Source organism: Pristis pectinata, chromosome 28 (assembly GCF_009764475.1).
Source record: "Pristis pectinata isolate sPriPec2 chromosome 28, sPriPec2.1.pri, whole genome shotgun sequence".
NCBI classification, from domain to species: Eukaryota; Metazoa; Chordata; class Chondrichthyes; order Rhinopristiformes; family Pristidae; genus Pristis; species Pristis pectinata.
This window is the reverse complement of record NC_067432.1, coordinates 21,506,128-21,518,751: the sequence shown is the minus strand read 5'-3', so window position 1 is coordinate 21,518,751 and position 12,624 is coordinate 21,506,128. Positions and strand designations below refer to the sequence as shown.

The following is a 12,624-nucleotide window of genomic DNA, read 5'->3' as shown; positions in this document are numbered from 1 at the left end:
ATAAGATAAGGTATCTTTATTAGTCACATGTACATTGAAACACACAGTGAAATGCATCTTTTGCATAGAGTGTTCCGGGGGCAGCCCGCAAGTGTCGCCACGCTTCCAGCGCCAACATAGCATGCCCACAACTTCCGATCCCATACGTCTTTGGAATGTGGGAGGAAACCAGACCACCTGGAGGAAACCCACGCAGACACAGGGAGAACGTACAAACTCCTTACAGACAGTGGCCAGAATTGAACCCAGGTCGCTGGCGCTGTAAAGCATTACGCTAACCACTACACTACTGTGCCTGTCCGGCTGCTGCGGGGTTGCAGGCATCTTCCGCCATGCAGGAACGCAGTTTGCAACTGCATTTCTGACTTGTGAACAGTTCACAGGAACGAAACTGTGCTATAACCTGGGGAGGACCTGCATATCAATTGGAACTATGTAAACAGCTATTTACCAAATATAAAGGTGAGTGCTAAAATGAATGCCACCATTTCACTTTCTCTAGGACAGGATGGCATCCAAGATCCATGTAAAGTGGCAGCAACTCATCAGCCATTCTGGAATAAGACACTCTACCAATGAGACAATGTTCTTCAAACTCATACTGAGGGTGCCAACCAACTCCAGAGTTGGGGAGTCGCCAATTGTAAACATGTTTGTATTTCTACTTCAATGAAGGAAGACTTTCAACATTTAGCAGCCACTTCCAGTGGTTTTATTTTTGGCCAGTACGCATTCCCAGGTTCAATGTTCTCTAGTGAATAAAGACAGAGGACCAATAGTGTGGGAAGTTGGTCGGTGGAAGTACAGATGCCTGTATATCAATTATTACTCCCAGTGCCAGCATTATCAGCACAGGCATCTCACTTTAAATGAATATGAACAATTCATCTCAAAAAACATTTATGGAAGTACTGTTTGGTTTTAATCCTTGTCAGAAGGTCTTGATAGCATTAATTTATGATTTAATTTGAAAATTTGTTCAGAACCACTGGACGAAATTAAGAATGAATGGGAATGTGAACTCCAGACATCTATACCTACAGAGACTTGGAAGAAAATTCTTCATTTAGTTAATACATCTTCAATGTGTGCCAGACATTCTTTGATACAGTTTAAGGTAGTTCACAGGACCCATATGTCAAAAGATAAGCTAGCCCGTTTTTATCTACATATAAATCCTATATGTAACAGACGTAAATCGAATGTGGCTTCTTTGACACATATGTTTTGGTCCTGTCCTCTTTTGGAAAAATATTGGAAAGATATTTTTAACATTATTTCAAATGTATTGAAGATTGATTTAATACCTCATCCTATCACTGCAATTTTTGGTTTACCAAGGATAAAATCTGGCCATCTACCTGCCTCCGCTTACCGTATGATTGCCTTTGTTACATTAATGACCAAACGATCCATTTTACTTAAATGGAAGGATCCAATACCCCCTACTACTTTTCAATGGTTCTCTCAAACTATATCATGTTTAAACTTGGAAAAAATTAGGAGTGGTACTGTTGATCCTTCGCTTAAATTTGAGGAAGTTTGGAGTCCATTTATTCAATATTTTCACATGATATAGATCCCCTTATAATAACCTTTCAATTTAGAGGAATGGAGTTGACGACATAATATTGCTCTGTTTCTACTGAGAAATTTTAGTCCAGTTTTTTTTCTGTTTTTTTTAAATTTTTTTCTTTAGCTTAGTTTGTTTTGATATATTGTTTATAATTTTTCTTATTGTTTTGGGGATTTTTTTTCTCTCTTTTATATCTTATAATAAATCTTTTTCTTTTATATTATTATATTCATTCACTAACAGATCGTTGGATCTACAGATTTTTTTTATACTTTATTGTTCTTTATGATTATCCATGTCATGATTGTTCTCCTGATCTCTTTGTATTACATGTATAAACATTGATATATTAATCTGTATTAATTTTAAAACTAACAAAAGGATTGAAAAAGAAAGAAAGGAAGTACTGTCCAAAAAAATAGTCGTTTGTAGACAACATACTATAAAATGTTTATAGTACCATACCAAAATCCCAAAAGTCAAATGTCACAAGCTGTGGTATTCAGCTCAATAAATCAATAGTTAAATGGCAAATTACTGTTCCAACTAGCTTGTTAATGTTATTGTGGAAAGGAATCTCTTGTTCCCTGTCTGTAATTAACTGACCTCGTGTCTTTATCCACACCCACAAAGGGCAACAAATGCAACCATTCCAACATCATCCTGATCCAAGAGCAAGTTTTTAAAAAGTCATCCAAGGCAGACTATTCATACTCACTACATTCCACCAGACATCTCCGCCGGTCCACCTAATTGGTAGTCAACTTGGATAAGCACAGAGGCAGCTAGTGTGAGGACAACTGCAAGTAACCTACATCACTAGGATGCAATGGCTGGTGGCTGGCACAGTGATCAACTGCAGTTTCAGCCAATGAGCTGTCCCTAGCATAGTAAGCATTTTCATCTCCTCCTGCACTCAATAGCAGAGGCTACATGATCAATGATTGCTTTGCCAAAAATAGAGAGGACATCCTCCAGCTCAAACTTGGTGTCAGTAACTGCCAAGCTTCATAATAAAAGTGGGTGTTGCAGCAATTATACATGTATGATACCATTAAAAGCATGGATTAATTATGTCCATTACGTATTGCAACCTGACTGAGAGTCTTCCATGGATATGGACAATAAGCACTGAATAAGCTTTAATGCTCTATGAGTGTTTGAAACTGGTCTGCTTTGTGGAACAGGTCAATCTATTGTGCCTTAGATATTTAGACCAACTACCAGGTGATGTATGTATAACCAGAGGGCATAGGTTTTAGTTAAGAGGTTTAGAGGAGATATAAGGAAGATTTTTTTCACCCAGAGGTAGTTGGAGTTTGGAAGGCATTGCCTGAGAGGGCAGCGGAAGCAGGCACTCTCACATTGTTTAAGAAGTACCTCGACAAGTATTTGAATCACCAGTGAATGGTGATTGGACCAAGTGCTGGTAAATGGGATTAATATAGTTGGTACTTGATGGTCAGCATAGACAGGGTGGGCTGAAGGGCCTGTTTCTGTGCTGTAATGCTCTATAATTCTACCAGAAAAAATATGTAATGTTTCTGATAGAGTCTAAGAACAGTAGCTTCCTTAAAATCTGCTGTCCTTTTCACTATCTCTTCCCATGTTTTGTGGATACAGCATGTGGCTTCCCTCACTTCCAAACATTCTGTTGCAATCCAATGGATGAATCCAATCCATCTTAACATGCAGGTGCAAAGCTGCTCAACCACTGTAAATGGATTCCTTCCTCTGGGCACCTCTAGTTTCTCCCCCCAGTTAGCCTTTGGGAAACCTAACAAACTTGCAAAGGTTTAGCAATATTAAGATCGAGACATGTATGTTCATTCATTTTTAAGTGGGAAAATCCCTTTTAAACTTTGTGTATATTTTTTTCCTAGCTCCATGAAGCAAATTGTCATCAACATCTAAAACATGATTTGTACATTAGTGTATGATGTTTTATATTACACATGGAGGATTTGCAGTCACACTGAGAATCCATAATGAATGGAGTTGGGTTCCTTTCACAATGCATCATGGCAGCATCTGGGATTATTTGATGGTTTATATCTCTGTAGCATTCTGAAGCTTTTGTTAATAAGAAAGGAAAAGCCTTTATAGAATCTTGCAGTAATTAAAATGCAAGAAATTGCACATGCTGGAAATCTGAAATCAAAACCATAAATGCTAGAAACACTCAGCAGGTCAGCTACATCTGTGGAGAAGGGAAACTAAGTTAACTTTTCAGGCTGATGATTTTTCATCAGTGCCTTGCATCTTTTTTCTGGAAACAGTACAAAACAATATATATTTCATATGAGTAACAGAGTTCAAGAGACATAGGAAAATAATTATACAAGGCAGTTTCATTTTCATGGTAATCCCAAAACTACAAGTTAATTGATCCTGAAGTTTGGGGGGAGAAGGATAACAAGGTGTGCTATGAGTGACAAAATACATTGGAATTATATGAATGCTGTATACAAAGAAAACCTTTGCGCATTACTTTCTTGGAATGATAAGAATAAGTGCACAAAAAATGATAGGTAATGCACAAGCTGCAACAGGCAGAGGTTTCAGCACAGCAGAGCCATTCAGCCCTTCATACCTGTGTACTAGCTTCACTTCAGGCTTCTCAATTTTGATTCCATATCCCTGTTTATTCTCTTTGCCCTGTACTGTTTTTTATTCTTGTAAATGCTTCTCTACATGCCCCTTAAACATTATGATTTATTCAGGAATAAGAGGCACTTTAGTTTTATAATCTAATAATAATTTGTGTGAAAAAAATCTTCTGTCACTATTTCTGAACATATTATTTCCAGTGGAAGGCATTCAACCATTGGAAATAACCATTTGCTTTTATCCTTCCAAGCTCTCCTTTAATCTTGAATAATAGATTTCTCCTTAACATTCTCTTCAGGGATATATCCTCTCACCTGACTGGACCTGCTTTGGAATCTTCCTGTGTTTTCCACATGGAGCAGCCTAAAAATTCATGCGGTTCTCCAGTTGCGGCCTAACCAATCACTTGCACAGATTCACCACCAGCTGTAGTTGCACTGAACCTCAAAATGTGGCTTTTCATAGCTCACTACTGATGGTGATAGATTGTTTATTTGTATACATTTGAATTGGAAATTATATTTCTGTGTCTAAAGGGAATTCTGATTTTCTTGAAATGCTATTAATGTTTAATTCTTTCTCTTTAAGATTAAAAAGAATAACTTGAGAAAATCCATTCATTTATGGGATCAAAATCAACTTGCTTTGTATACCTATCGGGAGTTTGATGTACAATCTGACCCTGATCCCATTTCCAAAAAGCAGAATTGAAGAGGAGGTGAGGGCAAGGATGGCCTTATTATTTCCCTTTTATTGTTCTTTTTTGGCTTTGGAGAAGAACCACGCGTTCTTTCTTTCAACCATTCATACGAGAGGCAGGACTCAGGATAATTATTCCAATGCCTCCCACTTTGCAGTTCTGGGGGTCTGTGTCTAATTCCACTCTTAAGTGGCATATTTAGGGCTTCTGTAGATTGGCTAGTGCTTGGGCATTTTGAAGTAATTGAGCTGTGCTCTCACTCCTGTTCTACACAGACCACACTGAGTCTTTAGGAAAAAATATAACAAGGATATGCGAGCCACTGGTGTTTATAAATCTGGTTATCAATTTCTCTTTCCATTCTATATAGCTCCAGTTCTCTGTGGTTGTAATCTACAGCTCCCTGAATTTCACTTCTATTATTTGTTTGTTTAACAGCACACTCTGGCGGTACCAGATTCATGTTTGTTTATTTATTTAAGCCGCAAAATCACTTTCTGCATCTAAAGTGCCCAGTAAACTTCAATTACTTATTGTGGTTTTATTTACTAGCAAATACATTCTTTCATTTTGTGGAATATACAGTCATGAAACGAGCACAATGAATGCATTGAAACTGCACAATTTTGACAATTGCAATTCTACAATATCTTAACTTAACCTTCATTTGACTTCTGCAATAATAATATCCCATTCCTCAGAATGAAACCAGCAGCCCACCATCTCAGGATCCTGTTTAACAATGAGCTGAGCTTTGAAACTCTATATGCAACATCTCACTAAGGCACAACACCCTCCTATCCCCACTGAACGTCTTGACAGAGGCACAGCTTTACCAACAGTAGTTTTCTTGATCTCCAAAGATCCAACCTCTGTAAAGTCCAACTCAGTCAAAACTATCTTGTCTCACAGTAAATTTCATGTACCTAATAGCTTTGCTTCCAATGACGACCCAAACAGCCCTCTCCTCATTTGTGCTTTTCATTTAATATTGTGATGGTCACTTAAAAATCCTTCTAGGTCTCACCTCATACTATTTCATCTTCATTCAACCCTGTTTCCATTTTTTTTTCTCTTGTTACCAGCAATCTTCCTGCACTCTACAAATGGTGGCAAAGCCTTCAATCATCTCAGCCTTATTTGGCAATGCTTATCCTACCTGGAAACAGTCCTCTTTGACAACTCCATCAGTTATGTTCACAGATTCATCTTCAGTGGCTTAACACTTGGTTCTTTCTTTGTGACATTTAGCTTTGTTATGTTTATATCTTTGAAGTTATTATGGATTGTGCAAACTGTTGTGAAATGTGCCTTCAAATACAACTAATTATGACTTACTTATGCCAATAAGTGTTAATTCCATCAATATAATTTTCTATTTGGAATTTGAATCTATGGGTAAAACAATGTGTCTCATTTCTGTTCTGTTAGTTACCTGAGAAATCCTGTTGAAGTATGCTTGTCATTCTTGCACGGTATCACCTGACTTTCAGGCTGGCTGCTGATCTCTTCTGATATACAGTACATGACACAACTACCAGACAGAGCCTTTAATCAGAAAGATGAGGATTCAAGAGTACAGCGCTTGTCAATGACTGAATGAAGTCAGCAGTTAGCAGCTGTGGGCACAAGTCAGATGGAATGAACAATTTTCAGCAGCGCCACAGGCTAAAGAATCATTGGCAAAATTGCTAAGCACTCAAGTAAACTCAAGATGTAAGCAGACACTGGTATTTGTGTGGCTGTGTGATATTAAAACAGATGAGTGCAGTGTTCTCCTGTCTTAGCAATGTTCCTAGTCACTGGTTGATATCATAAGCATTAATATGTACTCGAAAATGTCAGTGTTATGCAGGATATTCGACAAACTGCAGGTACTTCCAGATCTGCAGGCTACAGCTGTGTTGTGTATTACCCTGTTTCAACATAAGTAATTTTTTCAAATATATAATCCATGGGAGCACACTATAAAAATGTCTTCAATCCTTTTATTGACACCTGCCTGCACTCAGCACTGAACAAACTAGATTCCAAAGGCTGACTTTTCTTCATGTATTGTAAACCAGAATACTTTGCAAATGAAATAAAAAAAACTGCTGATGCTGGAAATGTTACTTTGCAACCATGATTTGTGACATAAATGGATGCAATTCCACAATAAATAATTGTCAGTAATTATAAGTCTAAAGTGAGCTTTAACTCCCAGTTAGTCAGAACTTACTGTTCTCAGAAATCTGTAACATCTGAATCTTAAAGAGTGGCAAGGTTATGGTGATAAAATAACCAATCACTTCCTAATAAGCAGCAGGACAGGACCAGTGATGGAACTGATGGCATTGTGGCCAAGTTTGAAGACGAATCCAAGACAGATAGAGGAACAGGTAGTGTTGTGGATGCAGGGGGTCTGCAGAAGGACTTAGACAGGTTGGGAGTGGGCAAAGAAGTGGCAGATGGAATACAGCGTAGGGAAGTGTGGGGTTATGTACTTTGGTAGATAGAATAAAGGTGCAGACTATTTTCTAAATGGGGAGAGAATTCAGAAATCGGAGTTGCAAAGGGACTTGGGAGTCCTAGTTTGGGATTCCCTTTGTAGGTTGGCTCTGTAGTAAGGAAGGCAAATCCAATGTTAGCTTTCATTTCGAGGTCTAGAACATAAAAGCAAGGATGTACTGCTGAGGCTTTATAAGGCGTTGGTCAGATTACATTTGGAATATCGTGAGCAATTTTGGGCCTCATATCTAAGGAAAGATGTGCTGGCCCTGGAGAGGGTCAGGAGGAGGTTCACAAGAATGATCCTAGGAATGAAACACTTAACAAATGAGGAACGTTTGATATCTCTGGGCCTGCACTCGATGTTCAGAACGATGAGGCAGGATCTCATTGAAACTTACTGGGTACTGAAAAGCCTGGATAGAATGGATATGGAGAGGATGTTTCCATTAGTAGGAGAGTCTCGGATCCGAGGGCACAGCCTCAGAATAAAGGGGTGTGCCTTTAAAACTGAGATGAGGAGGAATTTCTTCAGCCAGACCGTGGTGAATCTGTGGAATTCATTGTCACAGATGGCTGTAAAGCCAAGTCATTGGGTGTATTTAAGGGAGAGATTGATAGGTTTTTGATTGGTTGGGGGTTACAGGGAGAAGGTGGGAGAATGGGGTTGAAAAATAACCAGCCATGAATGAATGGCAGAGCAAACTTGAAGGGCCAAATGGCCTAACTCTGCTCCTATATTTTATGGTCTTACTGTCTAAAATCCAGGAAAGTTGCAATTATTAGACCCAGTCTTGAATTTTTCACTGAGATTGCATTGATCAATCTTGCATTAGGATCCTGCTACTTTGATAGACACTGCTTGAAGATTTTTCCCATATTATAACAACAAATACACTTCAAAAATGTAAATAGTTGTTAAGGGGTTTGGGGTTTTCTAAGGATTTAGAAATATAGTAATATGAGTCACTCTATTAGACACTTACACTGTTTAATTATATACTGTTTGATTTGTAACACAACTCTATTTCCTGGCCTTAGCTCCATTTCTTTAACACTTTTGAAATGTGCTATTTAAAGCAATACTGTTTATTCTTTTCTGTTAAGGGTGGCCGGGGATGGGTTTAAAAAACTGACACTAACATACATTGCAGGTCGCATCACTATGGGCCACCAAGTTTGGTGTTCCTGTGCAAACACGGAAGTCTGCAACCTACTGGTCAATCTTCACCGGCAACTACCTGACTGTGTTCTGATGTCCCACTGAACCCATGGCACATGAGCATGAGTAGGAAGGTAAGTATTAGGTAATTTACAGCTTTGAATTAGGCTTAACAGACATTTGGACAGGTACCTGGACGGGAAAGATTTAGAGGGATATGGGCCAAACTCAGGCAAATGGGACTAGATCAGGTAGGCAACTTGGTCAGCATGGATAAGTTGGGCTGAAGGGCCTGTTTCCATGCTGTATAACTCTATGACTCTAACTCTTAAGCACATTTTAAGATGTAAAATGTCTTTATTAGTCACATGTACATCGAAACACACAGTGAAATACATCTTTTGCGTAGAGTGTTCTGGGGGCAGCCTGCAAGTGTCACCATGCTACCGGCACCAACATAGCATGCCCACAACTTCCTCACCGACACGTCTTTGGAATGTGGGAGGAAACCAGAGCACCCGGAGGAAACCCACGCAGACACGGGGAGAATGTACAAACTCCTTACAAACAGTGGCCGGAATTGAACCCGGGTTGCTGGCACTGTAATCATGTTATGCTAACCGCTACACTACCGTGCCTGCCCCTAAACAAATAACTGGTTCCATTGGGGCTCGAACCCAGGACCTTCTGCGTGTAAAGCAGACGTGATAACCACTACACTATGGAACAATATTTGTAATTGTTTAAAGTTGTCTTAAGTATGTTAAGTATTGTTTATCTTTTAATGTTTAATTTGTATGATGTTAATGGCTATGAAATGTTTTGCTTTTTTTTCCTGGCAGGTTTGACAGCTAGCTCGGCCAGGGTCGTGGTTCAGTGGGCTGTCCGTCTTTCTCAGGGCTTCCACAAGAGGGACTTGTTTGCCCCTGAACGTGTTGAAAAGCCTGTCATTGCCGGAGCCATCCCTTATCCTCAGAGCAGCTCGAGCTCAAGATAATAATGGAAGATATGCGATGGATAAGTTTGTGCTGACCACATACGTCAGGGATAGAGTGCATGCGTTTGCACAGTTTCCTGCTGGTAGCAGTTCTGGCCCACTGTGATGTCTGAGGGTGATTACCTGCCTACTAGCCCATAGCATGAACATGTCAGGTAACACCTTAAAAACAGCTAATAGCATAGTTAGTCAACAATAATACAGGCCATCCCTGGGTGAGGAATGCACAACATGGTCACCTTTACATCCAAACAAGTTCCCATGATATTATTAAATTCAGAAGTCCAAAATGCACACATGCATTTGTCCTTACGAATGACAGAACTAGTTTCCTCTCTCTCTCCACTTTAAGTAATTCTTCTTTCTTGTCAGTCTTATGTGTTTGATGCCATTCGTCATAATACTGTGGAGATATGGTTACTATATTGAGCGATTTTTGTGTATTTTCTGAATTATGGACAAAATCAGCTTAAGGACGTCTGTAGAAATGGAACCTGTTTGTTACCCGGGGACTGTCTGTGTTTTGTATTTATATACAGCCCCAGTCCTGAAGCAATTCATGGGGACTTAACAGCTAAAATGTAGCAGGATGTCATGCAGCTCCTGTCTTTGCTCACTGCAGCTATCTAGAGTGTGGGGTCATACTCTGCATCTTCTAACTTAGTGGGAGTGTTACCACAAATGAAATAAAAATATTATCCATCCTGAAGGGAACAGCTCAGCTACAGGGGCTCTGCCTGTGCAATGGTGGAACCTGTGTTGGGACTGCCAGATCCAGCTTGCGAGGAAAGAAATTATTGTTTCACAAAACAAATTGTGAAGATGGAAGATATGGAGATGCCTGCTCCTTTTGAAATGCTACTGAAGCAAATGCAATGAGCAAGGAAGAGTTGATCTCTCAGGTACGTTAATAAAACCCAGGGTTCCTTATATAGTCTGGGTTATGGAATAATTTCCTTTCAGCTTAACACTGGAGAGCACAAAGCCCCTGACACCAATTGATATTCCTCCTTAGCCACTGAAATATGAACCAGTGTTTTCATCATAATATAACAAACAGGATGCTGAAGGAACTCAACAGGTCAGGCAGAATCTGTGGGGGGAAATGGACATTCAAGACCCTTCATCTTTCATTGGCTACGTGGAGCAGTCCATGTTCCAAACCTACTCTGGCACCATTCCCCAACTTTTTCCCACCATTTCCCTCCACAGATGCTGCCTGACCTGCTGACTTCTTCCAGCACCTTGGTTGTTGCTCCAGATTCCAGCCCCTGCAGTCTCTTGTGTCTCCATTTTCATTGGAATATCCTAGTCGCAATGAAACTTCCTGCTGCTGCTACAGCATTGCTGTCTACACTGGCCTCAAATGGTCCTTGATTCTCAGCAACTCTCTTTTGAAATTATCACTTGTAATTTAATCAACTTTTTCCACCTCTGCAAGAACCCTTCTTGAACTAAGTACTTCATGAATGTTACCCCCTGTTCTTGCTCATAGCTGTCTCAAATTTATGGAGACATACAGCATCGAAAGGGGCCCTTCTGGCCACCAAGTCCACACTGAAAATCAAGCACCCATTTTACAGTAATCCTACACTAATCTCAATTTATTCCTCCCCGCCTCCCCCACACACATTCCTATTCTACCACATCCTACAAACTAGGGACAACTTATAGTTGCCCTTTAACCTACCAACCTCAGATCAGGAACGTACTATAACTCCACATGGACAGCACCAGAGGTTGGGATTGAACTCAGGTCCCTGGAGCTGTGAGGCAGAAGCTCTAAAAGCTGTGCCACTGTGCCACCCAAAAAGTTCCTGGAAGAATGTAAGAAATAGGAGCAGAAGTAGGCCATTTGGCCTATCGAGCCTGCTCCACCATTCAATAAGATCATGGCTGATCTGGCTGTGGACTCAGATCCACCTACCTGCCTTTTCCCCATAACATTTAATTCCCCTACTATGCAAAAATCTATCTAATTGTGTCTTAAATATATTTAATGAGGTAGCCTCTACTGCTTCCCTGGGCAGAGAATTCCACAGAGTCACTACTCTCTGGGAAAAGCAGTTTCTCCTCATCTCTATTCTAAACCTATTCCCCCGAATCTTGAGGCTATGTCCCCCAGTTCTATTCTAACCTATCAGTGGAAACAACTTTCCTACCTCTATCTTATCTATCCCTTTCATAATTTTATATGTTTCCATAAGATCACCTCTCATTCTTCTGAATTCCAGCGAGTATAGTCCCAGGTGACTCAATCTCTCATCATAGGCTAACCCCCTCATCTCCAGAATCAACCTGTTAAACCTCCTCTGCACTGCCTCCAAAGCCAGTATATCCTTCCTCAAGTAAGGAGACCAGAACTGCACACATTACTCCAGGTGCAGCCTCACCTGTACCATGTACACTTGCAGCATAACCTCCCTGCTCTTAAATTCAATTCCTCCAGCAATGAAGGCCAACATTCCATTTGCCTTCATGATAACTGTTGCACCTGCAAATCAACTTTTTGCAATTCATGCATAAGCACTCCCAAGTCTCTCTCAACAACAGCATGCTGCAATCTTTCGCCCTTTAAATAATAGTAAAATCTTCTATTTTTCCTTCCAAAGTGGATGACCTCGCATTTACCAACATTGTACTCCATCTGCCGGACCCTTGCTCATTCATTTAATCTATCTATAACTCTCTGCAAATTCTCTGCATCCTCTGCACAACTTGCTTTTTCACTCAATTTAGTGTCATCAGCAAATTTAGATGTGCTACACTCGGTCCCCTCTTCCAAATTGGTAATGTATATCGTGAACAGTTGCAGGTCCAGCACCAACCCCTGCGGCGCCCCACGCACCACTGATTGCAAACCAGAGAAACACCCATTTATCTCAACTCCCTGCCTTCTATTGGTTAACCAATCCTCTATCCATGCTAATACCTTACCCCCAACTCCATGCATCCTTCTCTTATGGATAAGTCCTTCACGCAGCACCTTATTGAATGCCTTCTAGGAATCCAAGTCTATGATATCCACCTGTTCCCCTCTATCCACTGTGCTCATTATATCCTCAAAGAACTCCAGTAAGTTTGTCAAA

At 40.1% G+C, this 12,624-nt stretch overlaps 1 non-coding gene across 1 annotated transcript; it reads right to left on the bottom strand.

Annotated features, from left to right (window-relative positions):
• Positions 1-9,194: 9,194 nt before the first annotated feature.
• On the bottom strand, positions 9,195-9,267 carry trnav-uac (transfer RNA valine (anticodon UAC)). The gene has a single exon. It is a non-coding gene; the product is annotated as a tRNA-Val (tRNA).
• Between the last annotated feature and the right edge of the window lie 3,357 nt (positions 9,268-12,624).